General features: G+C 38.9%; 1 protein-coding gene across 2 annotated transcripts in view; it reads right to left on the bottom strand.

Annotated features, from left to right (window-relative positions):
* RNF144B (ring finger protein 144B) overlaps positions 1-22184 on the bottom strand; it is a 167730-nt gene that overhangs the window by 69008 nt on the left and 76538 nt on the right. The window contains exon 1 of one of the 2 annotated variants that reach the window (XM_059938008.1): positions 10712-11295. The exons of the other annotated variant lie outside the window; for it this stretch is intronic. The gene's annotated coding sequence lies outside the window, so the exon portion shown is untranslated. Of the gene's footprint in view, positions 1-10711; positions 11296-22184 lie in introns of those variants that run through there. 2 annotated transcript variants of the gene reach the window in all.

Genomic DNA, 22184 nt, shown 5'->3' with positions numbered 1-22184 from the left:
CACAATTAAAAATAAATAAATTAATTAAAAAAAAATTTCAATAAGGTATCAATTTTAATTGTGTTCCTTCACATGCATTATTTCATTTAATGTTTTGCAACCACAATGATTATTTCCTTCATTTTATAGATGAATTGAGGTCCTGAGAAGTTAAGTAATCTGCCAAAGTTCTCAGAGCTTATACACGGCACAGCTAAACTCAAACCTCCATCTTCTGAGGCCAAGTCCAGTGCCTGGTCCATTACACAAGAACTGCCTCACAAATGGATACTATGTGGAGGGATGTAGCAGGGAGAGAGAGATATAGGAAGAGGAAGGGAAAGAGAGAAAGAGAGAGAGGTGAATTCCATGACTATGGCTATCATAAGATCACTGAAGAATAAAATTTGTCTCTACACATAGCATGACTATAGGAAAGGATATTTCTACACCGAAAAATAAAAATTATAAGTGAAGCCCTTCCACTAGATTGTTTTTATTCAGAATATCTTTAAAAGAGGTAAGATAATTGTGAAAATAATTTCCCTACATATCCATAGTTTATATCACATCAAGAAATTTCATGTTCTGATGAAATAAAAGCAAAATCCTTAAGTTCTTACTATTTTAACAGAGTATGGCCAATTCTAATAAATTTGGCCATAGAAATAATTGTATCCTCTTCCCCCAGAAGAACCAGACTCTCTTCCTCCCAATTTTTGGGCAAAAGAAATTATTTTACATATTCATAATTGGTTATACAGCCCCACAGCGACTTAAGTCTCCATATATTAGTACAAAAGTACTAAAATACGGGAGAAAAAAACAGATTAGATTAGAAAGAAAAAAATCTATGAGATCTAACTGCACTAACTTTCTTAGTGTCACATCAGAAAGAGTAAACAGTTTCTAACTCTAGTGACCTGAAGTGTTTACGGTTTATCACCTACTCCTTAAGTAGTAGTAAAAGACTTGATCAAAAATAAATTAAATAGGAAGCTAACCAATGACTGGCTTCCAATATGATAGATATTTCTCGGGAAAAGACCAATATGGTTCAAGACACAGTGTTCTTATTCAATTAACTATTGACGATCTATCATCCAAGAGCAAATTAAATTCAAATCAACCTGCACATCAAATCCAGGATTTTAAAGTTTAAAGAAAAAAAATCCCTTTAGGGTCAATTAGGGGTAAAAGTGAATGATTTTACTTCTCCCCTATTCCCAGTTTATACTTAACACAACTATCGCCTGTTTTCTTCTCCAAGACTCCCCCGTTGATAACACACATCACCTTATCGAAAATGTCTTTTCACCTGTCTTTTCATCTCTATTTTCCCAACACTGCTCATACAACATATTCTGAGTTATTTTCCCCCTCAAAAAGAGAAATCCCGAGTCACACAAGAAGAAGAAATGTAGCCAGTAAATGCTTCCTGTGTAGGGAAGATGGGAAATGACACAGGCCAGAAACATCCCACACCACAAATGTCAATTACACTAACAGCCCATTTGGAGGAAGCTGTCGAGAATAGATAAATCCTGTTGTCCCAGCCTAGGCAAGAGAGCAAGGTGTTCTTCAAGAAAGTCATTTTTTTCTCACAGTCTCAATCTGTTTTTTAGAAGGGGACATTTAACAGGCCGATGTACTTGAAAAACAAAGACATAATGGGATACTTCTTAAAAGGTTATCTTTTTGAAATAGTATTCTTTTGAAGGCAGGGGGAGAAGTTGTGTGAATCAAGGCCATCTGAAACGTAATCTTGTCCCTTGCCATATACATAAGGTTTTACTCAGTTTGTGAGTTACATGCCTATAGGCTATGAAATCAAAGTTGTAAAAATATAAAAATATCTATCACCTCCAAAAGTTTCCTCCTGCCCCCTTTATTTATCATTGTTTTGTGTGTGCGTGATTAAGAGCACGTAACATAAGATCTACCCTTGGCGGGACTTCCCCGGTGGTGCAGCGGTTAAGAATCCGCCTGCCAATGCAGGGGACACAGGTTCGAACCCTGGTCCAGGAAGATCCCACGTGCCTCGGAGCAACTAAGGCCCCGTGCGCCACAACTACTGAGCCTGCGCTCTAGAGCCCACGAGCCGCAACTACTGAAGCCCGCGGGCCTAGAGCCCGTGCTCCACAACAAGAGAAGCCACCTTAGTGAGAAGCCTGTGCACCGGGACGAAGAGCAGTCCCCACTTGACGCCAACTAGTGAAAGCCCACGCACAACGAAGACCCAACACAGTCAAAAATAAATAAAATTAAAAAAAAAAAAAGATCTACCCTTGGCAAATTTTTAAGTATACAATACAGTATTGTTAACCACAGGCACCAAGCTATTCCATAGGTGTATACTTACTTCTCAACTCGTCAAATTCTATACATTAAATATGTACACTTCTTGGTCTGTCAATCATACCTCAATAAAGTGGCTTAAAATTTATACATATAAATGTAAACTATATATATTATATATATAAATATATTCTTAGAACATACAAACTTTTTACAAAGCAGAGACCAATTTTGTTTAAAAAAAAATTCCAAGCATTCCAATCAAGGCAGAACTTGTGACTGAGACAGAGGAAAGAAGTCACATATTTCATCTCTTTGAGAGGTGAACAATCCAAAATAATTCTTCAAAAAGAAGTGATTTATCTTTCTGTCTACCAGAACCCTAGTTCCCCAAAGTGATGGCTTTTGAATATTTTTAAAGCAGTGGAATTTTATAAAAACAAAATCTTAAGCACCCTGCCATTGGATAAAAGAGATAAGGTAGACTAGAGCCAGTTGAAACAACACTGGGAGACCCCGTCCAGGTACCCTTGACCTTTCCTTCAGCAGCCTCCCAGGCACCATCATGGAAGCTGAAGGCTTCACCACGCACAGTTCGAAAACCAGCCCTTTGGTTTTCACTCGGCAAAATCAGTAATGAATGTTTTAGAAATAAATGACACACAGTAGCACTTCATAGAAAAAGAGTATCAAACAAGAAATCTGTTCACCATTGATTCATTAGAAATTGAGCTCTTCAAGCAGTAGTCAGGGGAATCCCGAATTCTTCTAAATGAATCTCCCCCACACTTGAGATGTTTGTGAATGGCTCAAAGGTGTCCTAGTGTTTCTTCATTTATGTCTTATTAAGATTCACTGGTCTCGGGCTTCCCTGGTGGCGCAGTGGTTAAGAACCCACCTGCCAATGCAGGGGACATGGGTTCAAGCCCTGATCCAGGAAGATCCCACATGCCACGGGGCAACTAAGCCCATGAGCTACAACTACTGAGCCCGCACTCTAGAGCCCACAAGCCACAACTACTGAAGCCCGCGCGCCTAGAGCCCGTGCTCTGCAACAAGAGAAGCCACCACAATGAGAAGCTCGCACACCACAATGAAGAGCAGCCCCCACTCGCCGCAACTAGAGAAAGCTCGCGTGCAGCAACAGAGACCCAACACAGCCATAAATAAATAAATAATAAATTAATTAAAAAAAAAAAATTCACTCCTCTCTACAACATGAAACCACCACTGGCAGAACTATCCCCCGGCCCAAACTACTAAACTAAATGTAATGAAGCATAGAGGGCTGGCCAGAAGACCAACCACACACTCGCAGTTCCTCCTGACCTGCTCACGGAACCAACATCCTCGTAGGTACACTGACAATACACACACTCCCCTCCAGGTTTCCAGAAAAGTCTTCCTTCCAGAAAGCCAGTAACTCATTCTTACTGGCTTGCTCAACTTGTTTTGCCTCATACTTCACATTTTACCTAAAATAAGAAAGTGACTTGAATATTCCATCCTCCTGCTTGAGTTAAAATGGTAACAATTATAATTACTTTTACAGTTATTACAAGTGCGACTGAGCCTCTTTTTGGATGTCAAGAACCCAATGAGAAAAGAATTTCGGTAGAGAATGTAACAGCCATGTTGGAAAGAAGAAAAACGTGACAAGCTGACTTCAAGTTCAAATGTTCTAAAGTTGGTGGCAGGGTTGAGGGTGGAGTGGTGATGGCAGGCTTCACCCAGATTATAGAAGTCTCACTTGCTTAACTATAAGTAACCACATAAGAGGACAGATTGGCTGGGGCATGCAAGGAAGGAAAGCCACTCTAAAACATCTGCTCTTACACTAAATTACCAGGAAAGGGGAATCAGCAGTTCTGCCTACTCTCTGAGTGTCTCTTACCCTACAAAGTATTCATTATATGAGAAGCAATCACCTTCTGATAGGAAAGAACAGGACACTTTTTCCCTCTTGTGTTTTCATTAGAATTGCCAAAGAAAGGAATACTTCAGAAACGGTGCTGGAAAGCTCAGGATGTACAAGGAATTTTCATATTCTGCTGGCGGCCTGAAAAAACAATCTGCTCCAAAAACGCAGTGGGTGAGAGAGCCAACATTCAAAGTATTTTTTTTTTTTTTTCAAAGTATTTTTAACTAATGTAGTTTATATCCGTTTCACTACCCAAAATCATAGCTGTTATTCCACTGCACAAAGATAACGTGATTGGAGAGGATAATGTTTTACTAGGATACTTGTCTAGTTATTTAGGAATTTTTACACCATCTGTAAAAACTTTAAGATTTAGATAAATTGGTAAAGCACAATTAAAGGGACTAAGAGAAAAAGAAAGTTAATACAATGAAACAGCTGGATGTTACTTATGTAATAGAAATATTAATTTATGTAAAAATCCAGTTGATCTGTGGTGAGGGGTCTTAATTCCAGGCCATGATATGAAAGTCTAAGAGTTACTCAAGAACAAGGGACAAAACAGAAGAGGAGACACATGAATGTTCTCAAAATGTTTACATGCCCATGCAAGACACTGAGTCATCCCTGCAAAGTATTCATAAAAGGTATGAATGCTTCACAGTGACAGGGAGCTAACAAAGGGAAGCGTTTTCAGGAAGGGTAGGTGGTGGGGAAGGTAGGGCTGAAGTGCTGCCTGTATAATGGAGAGAGATTCTCAGGAAGCAGAGCAGAGATACTCTAGCAGAGCAGAAAGAAACAGTAATCCAAAGGTCCCATCTCTGCCTTGTTAGGAAAGCCCTCCCAATATCAACTAAGACTGACATGTCAGGCAACCAGCTCAACACAATCCAAAAATTAATATTTTGTTGACCTTGGCATTTCTACCCAATGCAATGATTTATTTCACTGCTGGTTCATGTTCTTGACAAAAGCTATTAGTGACTCAAATGGTACTGACTGAACCTAATAAAGTGCTGACCATCATCAGCCATTAGCCACTTGCTGAAGTTCTACCCTAATACAGTTTGGAATGGAAGGTAGACCAGCTGGCTGGTAGAGTACCAAGGGCTATGGACATTGGTGGTAAGTGAGGCAAGGGCTTATGCAGACCTCCATACTGGCCAGTGTTGTGGTTCTACTCCCTTATTACATCTTTGACCCACTCTCTGGCCATTCATCTGGCCATTCAGGGACAAGATGAACCAGTGCACAACCAGTAATATCAGAAAAACAGTTCTAATCCATGCCTTGAGAGGGCAAGAACAAATGGAAACACAGGCAGCCTCACTAGTAATCACAGACATGGAATGACTCAAGTATATTTTATGTCTATTTAATTGCTTTGTAAAAGAATGAGTAGATGCATGGCATCACACATAAGATACTTCATCATTATTTGAAAACAATAAAATATATTAGACACTATTTTCTAGTACAGTCGTCCCTAAATATCCATGGGGGATTGGTTTCAGAACCCCTGGCAGATACCGAAATCCTCAGATGCTCAAATTCCTTTTATAAAATGGCCTAATACAGTTGGCCCTCCGCACCCGCGGCTTCTGCATCCGCAGGTTTCACCAACCACGATGCAGGACCCACCAATATGAAGGGCTGACTGCAAAAACAAACCCAAGAAATGCTTAATTCTTAGCAATAATGGAGGTAAATATTCACCTACTCAGGCTTTGTGAGGTGGTAGCATTGCTGCAAAACACTGTTTATCACTGTGATAGGAAAGGGAACTTTGGTTTTCTTCCCCACTGTTTCACAGCTTCATTCAGGGGAAATCAAGAGATGAAAAAATATTCAGTCTAAAATTCTTTTAGTTTTAACATCTTCATCTCAACAGGTTCCAGGATGTCAATAAGATTATATCTCTGTAACTTGAAGACCTGGTTTCTTCTAAAAATGGAACTGATATGCAAATATATCGCTACTAATTTTTTTGTGGGTGAAAAGGACAGACACTCCCTTAGGAGGGGAATCTTAAACATTACCAAAAACTGTTTTCTAGGCAGTCTCTTTGCTATTTGAAATTATGTAATGAATAAAGCCCATTATTTTAATAAGATCTATTTTTTCTAGCTTTATTGAGATATAATTAATACAAAAAATTGTGTAAGTTTAATGTATACAATGTAATGATTTGATATAGATATATTTTGTGAAATGATTACCATAATAAGGTTAGTTAACACTTCCATCACCTCAGTTACCATTTTTTTAAGATGAGAACAATCAGATCTAATTTTTATATTTTTTCCTACAAAGTACATAGGAGAAATATATGGAAAGATATATGAGATCATGACCAACAAAGTACATGATATTGTGATAAGCTAACTCTAAACCTTACAGAGTACAGGGCATCTGGGATGTCAAGTTTTAACATTTACAAAACGCCTATCCTTCTTCTAAAAAGCTCATTTCTTTTTTCTTGCCTTCTTTCTGTATTCTCATTACCACTGTGAGTTAAGGCCCAGGAGGCGGAAAACCATTCCCAGCTTTCCTAACAATAAAAACTTATCAAAGAAGGTAGGAGTGAATATGAGAATAACAGCTCAATGATATTTTGGGCATTGTAATTTTACATTCATCATTGTAGGTCCCTGCTCAACACCACCGCTGTGCCCTGCCCACCTCTTATTTAATCAGTGGGTCCCTTGCCTCTCACAATTATTCATACAGCCCTGCTGAATAATTGCCTTCCCCCTGCCTGGCATAACAACAAAGCTCAGAGGCAGGAAGGAACGCCACTTACAGGCAGGTCAGACAATGATGTAATTAACAGATCAAGGAGAAGTGTTATTTCAGAAAGCCCCATAGAGCAAGAGACAGGCTGATTTCCTGGGTCATGACACTACCAAGAAACTACAGTGGCTAAAGAACGAATATCTAAACCAAAACGTTTTCTCCAAATGAATAAAAGTATGTGTAAATATTACCCTCTCCTGTGAAAGTTAAAAGTTGTATACAGACATTTTATAGACACAAATTTAAAACCGGTTTGGGAAAAGAACTCCTCCATTCCACACTAAGCAAGGTGCAGGGTGTGTATTTTTGTACATCTTTGCCAAATGAGTTTCTCAACGAATCAAATACAGAAAAATGCAAAACGCAGAAAATAAGGTCAACCCCCAAAGAATTGAATTCCATACGTTAGGTGCTATGGATGTAAAGGTGATTAAACATAGTCCCCACTTATAAAGCGTAAACTGGTTGAGGAGGTTGTCAACAGACAGGTTCATATAATCATACACAGGACAATTTGTGGGTTTATAGCTTCAGCCACAAGTCCAACAAAAAAGAGAAATGAGATGGTCTTGCTCTATCTTCCCAAGAAAGACAAAGAACCAGTTGACTTAAGGTCTGAGACTCAAACTCATGACTGCAGAAGAATTAGAAACCACTGAGACATAGCTTTCAAAGCATGTTCTTTAATAGATACCACAAGCCATGTGATCAGAAGTATCCCCAGCTATGAATAAGAGAAGTGTATTTCACTTATATTGTTTTGTTTTCAATTCAAGGAAGGGAGCCAATCACAGATGAGAAGTTTCTCATTTCATGTTGCGAAAGCATTGATCACTTTCACGCTCTTTAATGTACAGTTTTCCATTTTTTAAGAACTATTACGGTATAACACATTGGGTTTAGGACTATTCATCCACCAAGTAAATAGCAAATGCCAATGTTAATAAAAATAAAATGTTAGTGCAAGACCTCCCACATATGCCTAAAGGTGAAAAAACAAATTTAAAATTAAAATAATTAAATAAATTAACTTAGATGCTCTTATGCCTCTTTAAATTACTTAACACTCAGGTGACATCAGGGAAACATTATCAAAAAAAAAAAAGCCCAAAAAACAAAAACATAATTGAAAGGACAAACATCAAAGTATTTTTCATTCTCAGGTAAAACAACATGAATTAAACATTACTATTCTAGTCCAAAGTCACTTTCACTTCCAAGCTTATTCAAATACTTTCAGGACAGAGTCTACATCTTATACATCTTTATATCCTCAGCCTCTAATCTCTCAATACCACAGTAGATAACTTCTCTAATGTACATGGAGGAGAAGAAATATTCAGGGCCTGATTCTCATCTGGATTCGTTTCCAGCAATTCAAAAGCTGAAAATATTGATAATCTGTTATAGCTAAGGCATTTCAATAAATTAAGGCAGGCATCCCTGAAAAAAAGTCTAAGTACTCAAGAGCAGTGGCTGCAGATACCTGCTCCCCAAAGCTCAGCTTGGCCCAATTCCCATCTCGGAAATAATCAGTTGCACAAAGTAGGTTTAGTCCCCAAACTGTCTGGACTTTGTTCCTCCACCAACATCTGGGTTCAACATGATTCCTGACCTCTACCTCAAACTAGAGATTTCAAACACTAAGAACCTCACTCAACAGGAAAGTAATATCATAAGTCAAGGCCAGGGGAAACACAGAAGCCAGGACCAGCAGAAACAGTACAGAGCAATGATTCTGAGGTCCTTAAAAATGTTCCTAAACATCTAAAATATTGAAACAACTTTTCAAAAAGGAAAACTTAAATATAAATTTCTCAGATTAAAATATTTGTATTATTCAAGAGAAAGATAGTTTCCAGAAAGCTAAATGGTCTTACCATTTAAATAAAATGAGCTTTTCTCTTTCTGATAGAGCATACTTTCCTCTCTGCTGTAGGGTTTGGCTCTGAAAACCTGGATCATAATCTGGGAGACCCAAAAACTAATTATTATGTTTAAAAAAAGACACGTCTTAAACTGACCTAGTTTGGAAGCCTGGATGCCTTTAAATTGCCAATGAACTGAAACCATTCATGAGAATGGGGCTTTTGAATGCTGAGAATGTTCTTTGGGGCTCAGCACAAAGATATTTGGCATAGATGACTGTAAATATTTGTAAAACTCTGGGTAAATGGACAGTGTTTGACCACACTCAGAACTCACGTCCAGCTCAGTACTGAAGGAGTAAGTTATCTAGGGTGATTGGTTTGGGGGCGGGGCAGGGAGGGGGTGGCGGTTGGTTGAGGGGTTTTTTTTCTCTCTGTTTTAAATAAAAAGCCAAGCAATTCAATTCGGCTACTTGACATCTTTTTACATTTTCTATACCTTGAATTTGTTTACTCATCAAGACAGTTCCAATTTATTTTCTTTCCCACTTTCCTAACTTTACGCGCAGCACAAAGAATAAAATCCCAGTCACAGGTGTGCAAAAGGGAAGGCAGGAGTTTTATGAAAATGTGGCCTTGGACTTCCTAATACAATTCTCTCCACGTGGCCTTGTGGATCTGCTATAGATGTCTTTCTTTTTCTCCCTCTCTCTCCTCTTCAAGATAGCTTCAGAAATACTGAAGGGACTGTTACCCATGAAAAGGACTAGGGTCGAAAAGGGAGGACAGAGGAAGGAGACGTGAAAGGGACTGGCGACCAAGAGGCTCATCTCAGTGAAAGCTACAGCAGCCAGAAACTTTAATTAGCCAGCAACTCATTGAAGACTGGTTGGGTTCCTTTTGCCTCTTACCCACACCCTAAAAACTGAGTCATTTCAAAGTTCATTTATTTTGCTTCTGGGACTAGACACCCGCAATCGGCTGCTTCAGAAACGTTAGATACATTGTTCTTTAATTCATACCTGGCAACGTTCAAATAAACCTCCAGAAATGCCAATTCAGAAGAACACTGCTAGTCCTATTGTGAGCCCCAGCTAATGTTTTGAAAAGATATGTGCTGCAGACAGAAATAAGCAAGCGAGGCTGTAGTGCAAGCGTGAAGACAGAGAACATTTTTCCAGAAGGGGGAAATCATTTCTGAGAAATCCAAATGTGAGAAGTATATGCTTCAGGAGTAGACTTCCAGCAGAATCCCTGAAACTAGTAAGAAAAACAAAAGGTACCCTGGAAGGGGTAAGCTAAAGATACCTTTAGTCTGCTGATACAGGAATCGGTTTCATTTTAACTTAAAACTTGAGAACAGCAGTATAAGATCAGAGTTTCACCCTGTTCTATCAGCAGTTACACGACAAAATAAACAGCATAATATACGACCAAGATCCCACAGATAATAAAACATCTTATCCATATCTAGGTATGTCAACGTATTGCTGTGCATTTCCAAATGGCAGAAGGCAAACATCTGAGATTATGCCAAGTTTGGTCTCCGCTGAAGACACTGCGAGGTTTGATCTAATCCGGAATTTTGCAATACATTCTGCAGAGACTGTTTTATTAGAAATTAAACTCGTTTCTTTTTACCTTTACAAAGATGTCTATTTTTTAAGGTTAACAGGTGTTTCAGGCATTCAGAACGAATTCAGTTCTGTACGTTTTAAGCACTGGAGGCAGAAAATAAAGCTAAAAACCGTGGTATCAGAGTTAGTCTCCCGTCCTTTCTTCTTTTCTTAGTCCAACCCCACTGCTGTCTTGCAATGCCTGCAGCGTTTAAAAAGCTCGCTAAACCCACCTGGCAGGAGAGCTACGTTCCTCCCGGCCGCCGGGCTTCTCAGCAGACTCCCTCGCGCTCACCGCCTGCCTGGGCTGCTCGCACCCCGGGGAGGAGGAGTTGGTCCATTCTCTCCCTCTGCCGCCGCCGAGCTCTGCCGCTGACAGCTTCGTGCTCTGCAGGACTGCACCGGGGCTCGGGCTCCCAGACCTACTGGGCCGGAGGAGGAGGAGTACCTGTAACCGCCTCCTGCCTCGGGGCACAGCTGCGATGCCCGGGAACGTTGCAGAGCGTGGGGCGCCGCACGCCAGCAGCGGCCCCGGGAGCCGCGCGTTTATTTATACAGGAAGCTCAGGCGCGGCACTTCCTACTTCCCATCTGGGTCGCTCTTCAACTGCAGGTGATGGTCTTAACCCTGTCTGAACCCGGCTGCCAGCGCGCCCGAGCAGTCCCGCCCTCCTGCACTCGCTCCACTTAGCAGGACCTCTCTCTTGTCCTTCTTGGACGGCTGCTGCAGAAACGCCGAGCAGGGTGGCCAGCGGCAGCCCCTAGTGTCCTTCCTTCTGCCCAGACAGGGGCACTTCACCTACTGGCTCTCAGAACTTGCCGCTTCTCTGCACGCGTCCTCCCAGGACGCCTGCCTCCCTCCTTCCCAGCTCTTTAAGTCTCTTGCTTCTATTTCTAACAACCCAGACCTGCCTTCCCACCTTGCCAGAAAACTGTTTCTGTAGAAACACTTCCCATGCACGTCTTATCGAAAACACCATGTACTTGATTTGTCCTTTTGCGTCTAATGATAAAATTAGATCGCAGGCAAATCAAATCAGGACAGTCTCAGTTTACCTCATATAATACAGGCACACTTTTATGAAACAATGATTTTGCTGGAAGTGCTTTGTCGACAAAGTATGTGGGGAACTGCTCAGTAACCTAATGGGTTGTACTCCAGCTAAAGAAAATGTAACAAAGTAATTCAGAAACTGTGGGGTAGTAGGATGCGCCTTCCTCACTCCAAAACCTCAGACACTTAGTCTGTGTGATGTTTATAACACATTACATACCTACTCACGCCCTACACCCCCCAAAGGTCACAATCACAGCCCCAACTCTGTTGAACATTCCCATTTAGAAACGTGGCTCTTCCGATCGGGAATCTTTCTGTGCTCACTCTGCACCCTCACTCTACTTTTGCAACCACAGTCAGGAACGTGCTTCCTAAAAGGAAGGGACTCGCAGCCCTTTGTGGAAGGAATCTGAGCATGCCAGTGAAGTATCAGCAGTAGGCACAGTGCCAAAGGACACAAGCAAACTGCTTCTTGGCTCTCCATGTTGAAGAAAACCTCGAGGTCAAAGCCAAGTGCCGAAGCACACAGTGTATCTCTGTGTATGATGGTAGGACGGGCAGGAGGACCAGTCCACTAGTGGGGGAGGAAGGGAAGGAGGACAAGGGAGATAAGATGGTAAGAGAACATACAGTGGGGACCCAAAATAATAGAACTGAAGGATATTTGAGCTCGACAAGTCCTTCTAGCTAGTTTAGTCCAGACACCTAACTTTAAAGATGAGGAAACTTATGTCCAGGGAGATTTAAGTGGTCGGCTTGAACCAGACAGGGGCAGAGCTGGAACGACACCTAAAGCTGTGTTAGATGAGAAAGGTATTTATTAATGAAAACCACCCCACGGATGTCTAACTTCAAATTTAACAGTAGCTTAGGTTCTGGGATAAACAATCTCAAGATATTTTCTTGGTGTAGTGACCATTGTGGATGGACAGGAATCAGGAAAGATAAACAAAGCACGTTCTAAGAGGTTACTTTATTCATTAGTGTCAATACAAAACTTTGGTGCCTTAAACCAAAGTTCAACAGAGTCCACTTTTTCAATTACCATGCAATGAAGTTATAATCTCTTGTCAACAGGATAAGGGAAGAAGCTACTGCTAATATGAATGAAAACATGGGTTAAGCAATAATCATGCTGCCTGTTGCTGCAAATGGCAGATAGGAAGAAAAACATATTGTATAATTAAATAATATCAGCACTGATTATTTTCAAGTTTATAAAATCTGCATGCAAATTTTAATAGGACTAAATAAACATGTAGAACACTATAGTATTACGTGAACAACTCTTTCAGATCTGGAATAAAATATGTAAGAAAAAATTTAACCAAGGAGGTGAAAGATCTGTATACTGAAACCATAAGACACTGATGAAAGAAATTGAAGACAGAAATAAGTAGAAAGACATTCCATGCGCATGGACTGGAAGAATTAATATTGTAAAGATGTCCACCCTACCCAAAGCAATCTACAAATTCAATGCAATCCTATCAAAATTTCAATGGCATTTTTCACAGAAATAGGACAAACAATCCCAAAATTTGTATGGAACCACAAAAGACCCCAGATAGCCAAAGCAATCTTGCAAAGAACAAAGCTGGAGGAATCACACTTCCTGATTTCAAACTATATTACAAAGCTATGGTAATCAAAACTCTTTCAGATCTGCCTAACGAATCCACAGCGTGCATCATCCTCTCAAGCATGTATTGATCTCCTCCCAGACAAGCTACTTGATGTTAGGAAGACAGACATAAGTTGGACACGGCCCCTGTCCTCAAAGAGCTCTCAGTCCAGGGAAGGAGTCAGACAAGCAAATCAATTATCAGGATACTATGGTGCGTATGTATGTGATACAATAGACTGAAACATGATGTGCTTTGGGAGCACAGAGAAGAATTTAACTAAAGGAAAGGGGTTGGTAAAAAGAATCAAGGAAGGCTTCCCTGAGAAAGTGACTTAAAGCTGATACTTCGAGGAGCCAAGCGGGGAAGGTGGAAAAAGGTGAACCAGTCAGAGGCAAGAGCCACTGCAAATGCCTAGAGATGTCAGACTTTAGGTGACACTTTTCATAATTCAGACAGAGCAGATGCATTCAGAATTAAAGAATGAGGGCTTGAACTAACATAGTGGCAACTGGCATGAAAAGGAAATGAACAAATGGAGAGAGATCTCAGAAACAGAATTAATGGGACCTGATACCTGATTGGATGTAGGGAATGAGGGAGAAAGAAGAGCCCAGGCTGCTGGTACCACTAATTGAGAGTGAGAATAAAGGAGGAGCAGCATAAGCAAAATGATTCCATTAAATCCTGCAGAATCTGAGGTGTCTCTGGGACATATAGAAGACTTGTCTAGTAGGCTGTCAACAGAGAGAGATCTGGAGTGGAGGGTCTTTTAGGAATTACCGCCATTTAGGTGGTGACCACGGATGAGATTACCAAGAGCTGAGGTCACCCACAAAAGGTAGCAAGCTGTAGAGGGACAAAGGGGCTTTCGACCCATACACACTCTATCACCCACCAATTATTACGTAACCTTAAACAAGTTATTTCACATACCCAAAACTCAGTTTGTTCATGCATAAAATAGGAATGATGATATTCATCTCATAGGTTGTTGTGAGGCTCAATGAGACGTTTGTAAAGTAGCTAGCACAGTGTCTGATGGCACTATATGAGTTGTGAAGGTAGGGAAGTGAATGTCACCTCCTAGAATTGTGCAGTACACAACCTGCTCAGCTGTACAGCATGGCCCTGGCCTGATACATAAAAGAAACTCAATCAGCGTTGTTCACCTTAGAAGGAAGGGAAAAGGAGAGAAAAAAAGAAAAGAAAGGGATCAGAAAAGAGAACCCAAAGGAACACCAGTATTTATTTAAAATGTAGGTAAAAGAGGAGCCCTCATATAAGCCTAAGAAGGAACTGCTTCTCTCAGACTACAAAAGTAGATGTAACATTTGATATCTCAGACTGAGAAGTAAAATCCAGTCACCTCAATCTACAAAAATATTTTTTTATCTTTCTGAGCAATGATAGACATAATATAACAAATTGTTCACCAGAGATTGCAGTCATGTTGACTTCATCACAATAGAGAATTTCCTAATCTGAATCACAGACCTTCCTAAAGAAAAGGCAAACAAAATCTTGGCATTAATGGTAAATAATCCAAACCATAGGAATTGTATTAACTTGTAACATACCTAAAGTCATGTAAAAGCAAGATCAAGATGAATCTAATGCATACTTATATAGCCAAAAAGCAAATATAGAAATATAATTACTAGGTTACTAGATATGTATATGTAAGATACTTATGTAATATATGCCATATTATATAATATGTAACATGTAACAGATTATATATATATATACAACATACACTGTAGTCCTACATAAGAAGGAAATCAACAATGGAATTTCTTTTTGGAAAATTACTCTCATTAATTAATATAAAGAAATATCAAGATTCATTCTGATGCCACTGAAATTACTCTTCTCATCTACCTTAGTATATGTTAGTAACACACATCTTAGACTTGACATCTTAATTACATCCTGCGATAAAACATTAAAAAAATTTTTTTTAATGATTTGTTGAGTTTCAAGAAATCAGGTGAAAGAACATAAGTATTGGGAAACCAGCTTCTGCAGTAGGTGCAGTTCTCTCTCCACGGGAAAAGATTTAAGGCAAAGGTCATGGTATTCTGCCAGTGACAATTTGGTCATTTCTCATTTCCAAAGAGCTACCATTTCATTCACGTTTTTCTGTTGGATCTAATGGGACTCATCTTATACATACATTCAACATTTATTGAGGGTATTCAGTATAGAACTAAGACTAAGACACAATACAAAAATAAGACTAAGAACATCACAAAATAATATAAAAGAAACTATGCCAGAGATTCGTTCAGGGCGGCATGACAGTCAAACTACATGGAAAGTCAAAATATGACCCAGAAATGATCACCCAGCTACATCTGACTTGATAACAAAAGTTTTCAAAAAGCTGGAAACATATCATTTTGGTTTATTTCATGCATACAAGAGCATCTCAACGTCTCACAGAGCAAGTCAAAACCAGCTGGGACCCAATAAGAAAAACCTGACCAGAATGGTCATCATCAAAAAGTCTACAAACAATAAATGCTGGAGAGGGTGTGGAGAAAAAGGAACCCTTCTACACTGTTGGTGGGAATGTAAATTAGTACAACCACTACGGAGAACAGTATGGAGGTTCCTTAAAAAACTAAAAGTAGAACTACCATATGATCCAGCAATCCCACTACTGGGCATATACCCAGAGAAAACTATAATTCAAAAAGATACATGCACCCCAGTGTTCACTGCAGCACTATTTACAATAGCCAGGACATGGAAGCAACCTAAATGTCCATTGATAGGTGAATGGATAAAGAAGATGTGGTACATATATAGAATGGAATATAAAAAAGAATGAAATAATGCCATTTGCAGCAACATGGATGGACCTAGAGATTAGCATACTAAGTAAGTCAGACAGAGAAATACAAATATCATTTATACGTGGTGGAATCTAAAAAAGATGATGTAAGTGAACTTATTTACAAAATAGAAACAGACTCACAGACTTCAAAAACAAACTTCTGGTTACCAAAAGGGAAAGGTGGGGGAGAGGGGATAAATTAGGAGGTTGGGATTAACATATACACACTACTGTATATAAGATAGATAATCAACAAGGACCTACTGTAATAGCACAGGGAACTCTACTCAATATTCTGTAAGAACCTATATGGGAAAAGAATCTGAAAATGAATGGATATATGTATAACTGAAACACTTTGCTGTACACCTGAAACTAACACAACATTGTAAATCAACTATACCCCAATATAAAATAAAAATTAAATTAAAAAAATTTTTTTAAAAGAAAAACCTGACCAGAATAATCTCAAACTGCCATTGCCATCATTCCACACAAGAGCCCATCATGAGCCGAGGTGGAGGGCTGAACAACAAGACTCCTAACATCCTACATATAACACCACTAGCAAGCTGGGGTTATGGACCAATGAGAAAATGGAATTCAGCACTCTCGTTCATCACCTAACTCTAGAAAAAAATGACTGTGTTAGCCGTGAATTTAAATTCTCCACTAGAAAGTCAGATGAAATCATCTTGAGAATCCTTATGTTTGCAAAGTTTACGTTAATCCTTCTATTAAAATTACCATCTCCTCCAAATTCTTGCATATCAGAAAATCAATGAAAAAATTCCCCAATGTTCCCATAAATCATCAGCCCAGCCAATGTACCAATTGGTTTGTAGAAAATGAAGGACTCAGTGCTGTGTACCCATATCCTATAGATAAAAGGACTCAGCGGAAATAAAAGTCCAACTATTTCTTGCCTTAAATCATGAGGAACTTCATTCTTGGAATTAAGATTCCAATCTACAAGGATCAAATTACCCATACATGGGAATATTATAAATGCTGAGTTTTCCAGTGGGACTTTATTTTGAAAGGCACCTTAAAAAGTTAAGTCTTCTCTATGATGTAGTTGGCTGATTCCCTTCTTTTCCTGCCTTCTCCCTTTCCTTCATCTCCTCCCTCTTCCTGAAAAACAGTGAATCATAAAGTCCCCAGTGAAACCAGGAGCCAAAGAGAGCTAACAAATTCTATCATCTGCAACAGATCAAAGAAACCAAAGTTAAGGGCATGGAAGCGAGGGCTCCGTGAATGCTGGTTGAAGAAATGCACATACCTTGAAAGGCAGGCATCCTATTCTGAATCCCAGGAGAGAAAAAAAAAAAAAAATCCCCTCCTGGGAAAGTCGATTTCCCTTCCATATCTACCACGCTCCACCTAAAGTCCTCCATAACCTCCTCAGAGGGTCATCGGAGGGTCGGCTGTTGTTTCAGTATAGTGCCCTCACAGCACATGCCACAGTCCAGCCCTCACAGAGCACCTCAGGGACTTTTGTAGATATTATCAATTGCAGCAAAAACCAGACTCTGTGCAACAATGCCTGCATCCCAAACAAAATGAAATCTCAGAGAGCCTTCTTACAAATCAGTGTTCCTTTAGTGGATCCTTCTCATTCCCCTTGGCTTCTGGAGAGGAATCATACTCAGATTAAATATACAAAGATCAGTTTAAATAAGCAATAATTGCAATCATGCTCCACGGTGTTACAAAGTGCCTTTTTCCACGAGTCCCACAATCATTTTAATATATTCCTGACCCACAAAACTATACTTATCTCATGAAAGTCACTGTTACTAGTTTCAAATAGTTAATGATCTCATAAGGCCAGTAATATAGAAAATAATCTTCTGCCCAGAGTGTCTCTATTCAGATCATGAGTCTTTCCTTCCTCCTCTAACTCAGGTCCCTTTATTCCCCAACCATGGAACTTACACAGCACTCAAATTATTGATGTGTCTATCTCCCTGAGTAGTCTGTGAGAGCAGTTTTTCCCACTTTCTACTCACATCATGTACCAAAGTTAACAGCCTATGGTGTCTTCTAAACGTTTCCTCTGTGCTCATTCCATCACACTGATGTTTGCTAAACACACACACACACATACACACACACACACACACAATTTATCTTAGCTCTGTGAATTGTCTATTCATAGTCTTCATTTTGCTTTAGGGTAGTTCATATTTTTCCTATTTACAAGCGCTCTTTGTAAATTATAGACATTAACACTTTGCCTGCAATATAGTTTTTTTTTTTTTTTTTTTAATTTATTTATTTATGGCTGTGTTGGGTCCTCGTTTCTGTGCGAGGGCCTTCTCCAGTTGTGGCAAGCAGGGGCCACTCTTCATCGCGGTGCACGGGCCTCTCACTATCGCGGCCTCTCTAGTTGCGGAGCACAGGCTCCAGACGCGCAAGCTCAGCTATTGTGGCTCACGGGCCCAGCCGCTCCGCGGCACGTGGGATCTTCCCAGACCAGGGCCCGAACCCGTGTCCCCTGCATTAGCAGGCAGACTCTCAACCACTGCGCCACCAGGGAAGCCCTGCAATATACTTTTAAAATACTTTTTTCCAGACATAGCTGATTTCTATTGATTTATTTTATGTTACTATTTCCAGGAAATGGTTTTGGATGGTATATATTCTGATATACCTTCCTTTTCTCATAGAGCTTCTGGCGTTTCCAGTCTTGATTAAAGAGGTCTCCCAAGGTTTAGATTGTACATGTGGGCTTCCCCAGATTCTTGTGAGATTTTGGGGTTTTTTAATGTCTTTAATCAATCAAGGAATTATCTTTAAATAGTATATGATGATTACTGTTATATTTTAACCAGATAGAGAATTACCTATAAGCAGAACAATTTATTAGGTAACCAGGATTTTCCCACTGAATTGGGCTGCAACATGTATCAAATATTCAGTTTTCCATATTTTGAATGATCTGTTCCTGAACCTATTCTCTTCCAATAATCGATTTGCTGATTCCAAGGCCAAAGCTATTTTGAAGTAGTTCTTCAAAGACACAAAACATTTCTAAAATCTGATTGACAGTGGACGGCAAAAAAGAGAAAACACATACTGTACACTGAAGGATTTTTTTATATTCAACATCAGCTTCACCACAAAAATGTTGTAGTTCAACTACTTAGTGAATGTAGAAAAATATTTGTAAAATTTGGCAATGATTTCTATTTCTATTGCAGTTTGCTTGAAAGAAATATTGAGTTATATGTGCAGTTATTTGTGTAAATTTCTCTCCGTGGATTTCTTATTTTAGTAATTCCACTGTATGTATTCTGACATTGTGTGCCACCAAAATCCTTATTTGTATTTTAAAAAATAAATCATTTTCAGAGGCTGCCTGGGGCTGAATGTTAAAGTGTGGATTGGCTGCAAAGGGAGCACCCTTTGCAGTTTTGGGGTGACAGAAGTGTTCTAAAGCTGGATGGTAGTGATGGTTGTACAACTGTATAAATTTGCTAAAAGTCTTCCAATTGCAAACTTAAAATGGGTGAAATTTTGGTATATAAAGTCTACCTCAATAAAGCTGTTTTAAAAGTAATTTTATTTTTGATGATAGTTTTAAAACAAATTTACAATAGAATTCACAATAATATTGAATACTTAAATTTCAGTAGAATAACTGTTCTAAAGCTTTACTTTGATTCCATGAATTATATGAAAATAATTAAACCATTCAGGTAAAAAGTTTAACTGAATTTCTATTTGAAGAATCTGATAATATTTATATAAATCTTACATAATCTGTGAAAATTCCTCTTTTGCTAATGGGGCCAACAGATTAACAGCTATTACTTCACTTTTCTACATGCATAAGAAAACTTAACATTGAAAATGGGTGGAATAGTTTTAGAAGAGTCATTTGATCTAAATGAAAAGCCATGCTTCACAGAATGAAATATAATGAGACACCTTCTGTGACTGCATGTGTTAAATCATGGTCTCTGGGCAAAGTATTGTTTTTTTTTTTTAACATCTTTATTAGAGTATAATTGCTTTACGATGGTTGGGCAAAGTATTCTTAAAATAATTACAAATTTTCGAAGTAGATATGGATGCTGCTCCAGTAGATGTGTGAATTATACATTCATCACCATCGTTGTTAAGAAACAGAAATTCAGTACTTAATTTTTCATTAAACTTTGTACTTCTTTAGCTCATTTTCTGCCAAAGGGGATTATCCCAAAATAAATTTTAAAGTTTTAAACAATAAAATAAATAGCTATCGATTTGTACCCTACAAAAATGACAAAACTGCTGTACCAGGAGCAGTCAGACTTTCTACACTTCCCACTGACCTCACCAGTGGTCAGCGTGGCAGCTTCCTGCTTTTCACAGGTCACAGTGGGGAGCGTGGCATAACTGGTCTACCAAGTAGCTGAGAGGGTTAGCAACATCAAGAACTTCTCCCACCACCATGAAGACTGGAATGAGTTAGTTGTTCTCAGCCACCAGTGTTAGAATGCATTTCATTTTCTCAGTAAGTGCTTTGCATGCTGTTCTTCAAAGGGAGGTATAAGTTAACTTGCACTTGGACAGAATTGGGGGTAAAAACAGGGTTATACTACCATCTTTCACATTTAAGCATGTGCTAAAGTAAAAGCACTCTTTTCAACAGATACATCTCACATGCTATTAGAGGAGACCATACAGTAAAACCTGATGTTATAAGGTGGAGGCTTACTATCTCATCTTATTTTAGTTCATTTTAAGATAATAATACTTCCTTAAAAATAAAGTCCAGAACCAATGCCAAATGGGACACAACAACTGGCACAAACTGGGACTTCTATAGTAATTGATCTGTTTGAATTTTCTACATGAGTCAACATTGGTCATTTATGTTTTACTTATAAAATAGTCCATTTCTTCAATATTTTCAAACTTGTTTCTACAGAGTTTTGCACATAGTCTTCACGTATAATTCTTATAATTTTTCCAACTCTCCTGCTTCCGTGATCGTGTCTGTTTCCTCGTTCCTAATGTTGTATGATTTTGCTTTTTCCAGTTTTTTGTCTTTAGCCGTTTTATCTATTTTTTCTCCATTCCATTAATTCCAACTTTTAAAACTTTATCGGTTCCTTTATAAGTTTTCCTTTATAAGTTCTCCTTTGAGTAAAGTTTAGGGTATATGCTATGCCCTAAAGATTTGGGTATTTCCAATTTTTTATTGCTTTCTTTTTCATTCTTTTATCAAAGGTTTACCTGGGAGAGTTTCTTAGTTTCCAAGTGGTTTTGAGGGGGTCATATTTTTACTATTAATTTCTAATTTAATTGGATTATGTTGAGGGAACATGATCCAAAAAAAACTCTACTTTTTATATTTGTTATAGTTTTGCTTTGTTTTTGCCAAGTAGGTTAATAATTCTATTTCTAGTCATTGGTGTTTGGAAAATTGCACATCTCCAAAGAAATACTCCTTGAAAGGTGATGTGACCAGGTAACCTGCCCTGCTCACCTAAAGGCTAACTCCCAGAAGTAACAACGGCTCATGTTGCAAAAAGAATTCTCACTTGCAAATCTGGAACCATTACATCTCTAAGTAGAAAACAAGGCAATTAATTATTTTTAACAGCAGATGATTGTTTCACCTGGGAATTTAATCAAAACAAACCAAAGACATGCAATACTCCTGAATGGTGCCCAGCAAACACCTGGTTCAAGTTTTCATTTTCCAACCTGGCATCTCAATTCTTCCACAGCATTAGTAGACATTGAATAAGCTTCAGGCAAACCTGCTGTCCATCTACAAATCCAAGAGAAACACATTTGTCTTGCATGTCAAGAGTGCCTCAGCATGATTCACTGAAACCTGGAGTTGAAAGGGGCTAGTACTATTTTAAATGCAAGTAACTGCTAAAATATTTAGTCCCACCAAAACTTTGAAGACTCTGTACTCAAATCAGATCAGCCTTGGTGATCTAAGATGCAGACAATGAGCACATTTAAGAGAGGAAATCTTGTTTAAAAACACCAAGGAAATTCCAAACTCTTACAAAAGAATTAGCAGATATTTTAGCATAGATATACTTGGAGGCAAGGAATTTTTTTTTCAAGTTTTTCCTGAAAGTTCATAAAGGTAAAGTGGAAACTCCCCCAGGCCTGGTGTGTTTGAGGAATAAATAGATTATATTCTTGAGTATCTACTGTGTGCCA

Source organism: Balaenoptera ricei, chromosome 11 (genome assembly GCF_028023285.1).
Source record: "Balaenoptera ricei isolate mBalRic1 chromosome 11, mBalRic1.hap2, whole genome shotgun sequence".
NCBI lineage: Eukaryota > Metazoa > Chordata > Mammalia > Artiodactyla > Balaenopteridae > Balaenoptera > Balaenoptera ricei.
Note: the sequence above shows the minus strand (reverse complement) of the source record. Positions and strands in the feature narration are given on the sequence as shown.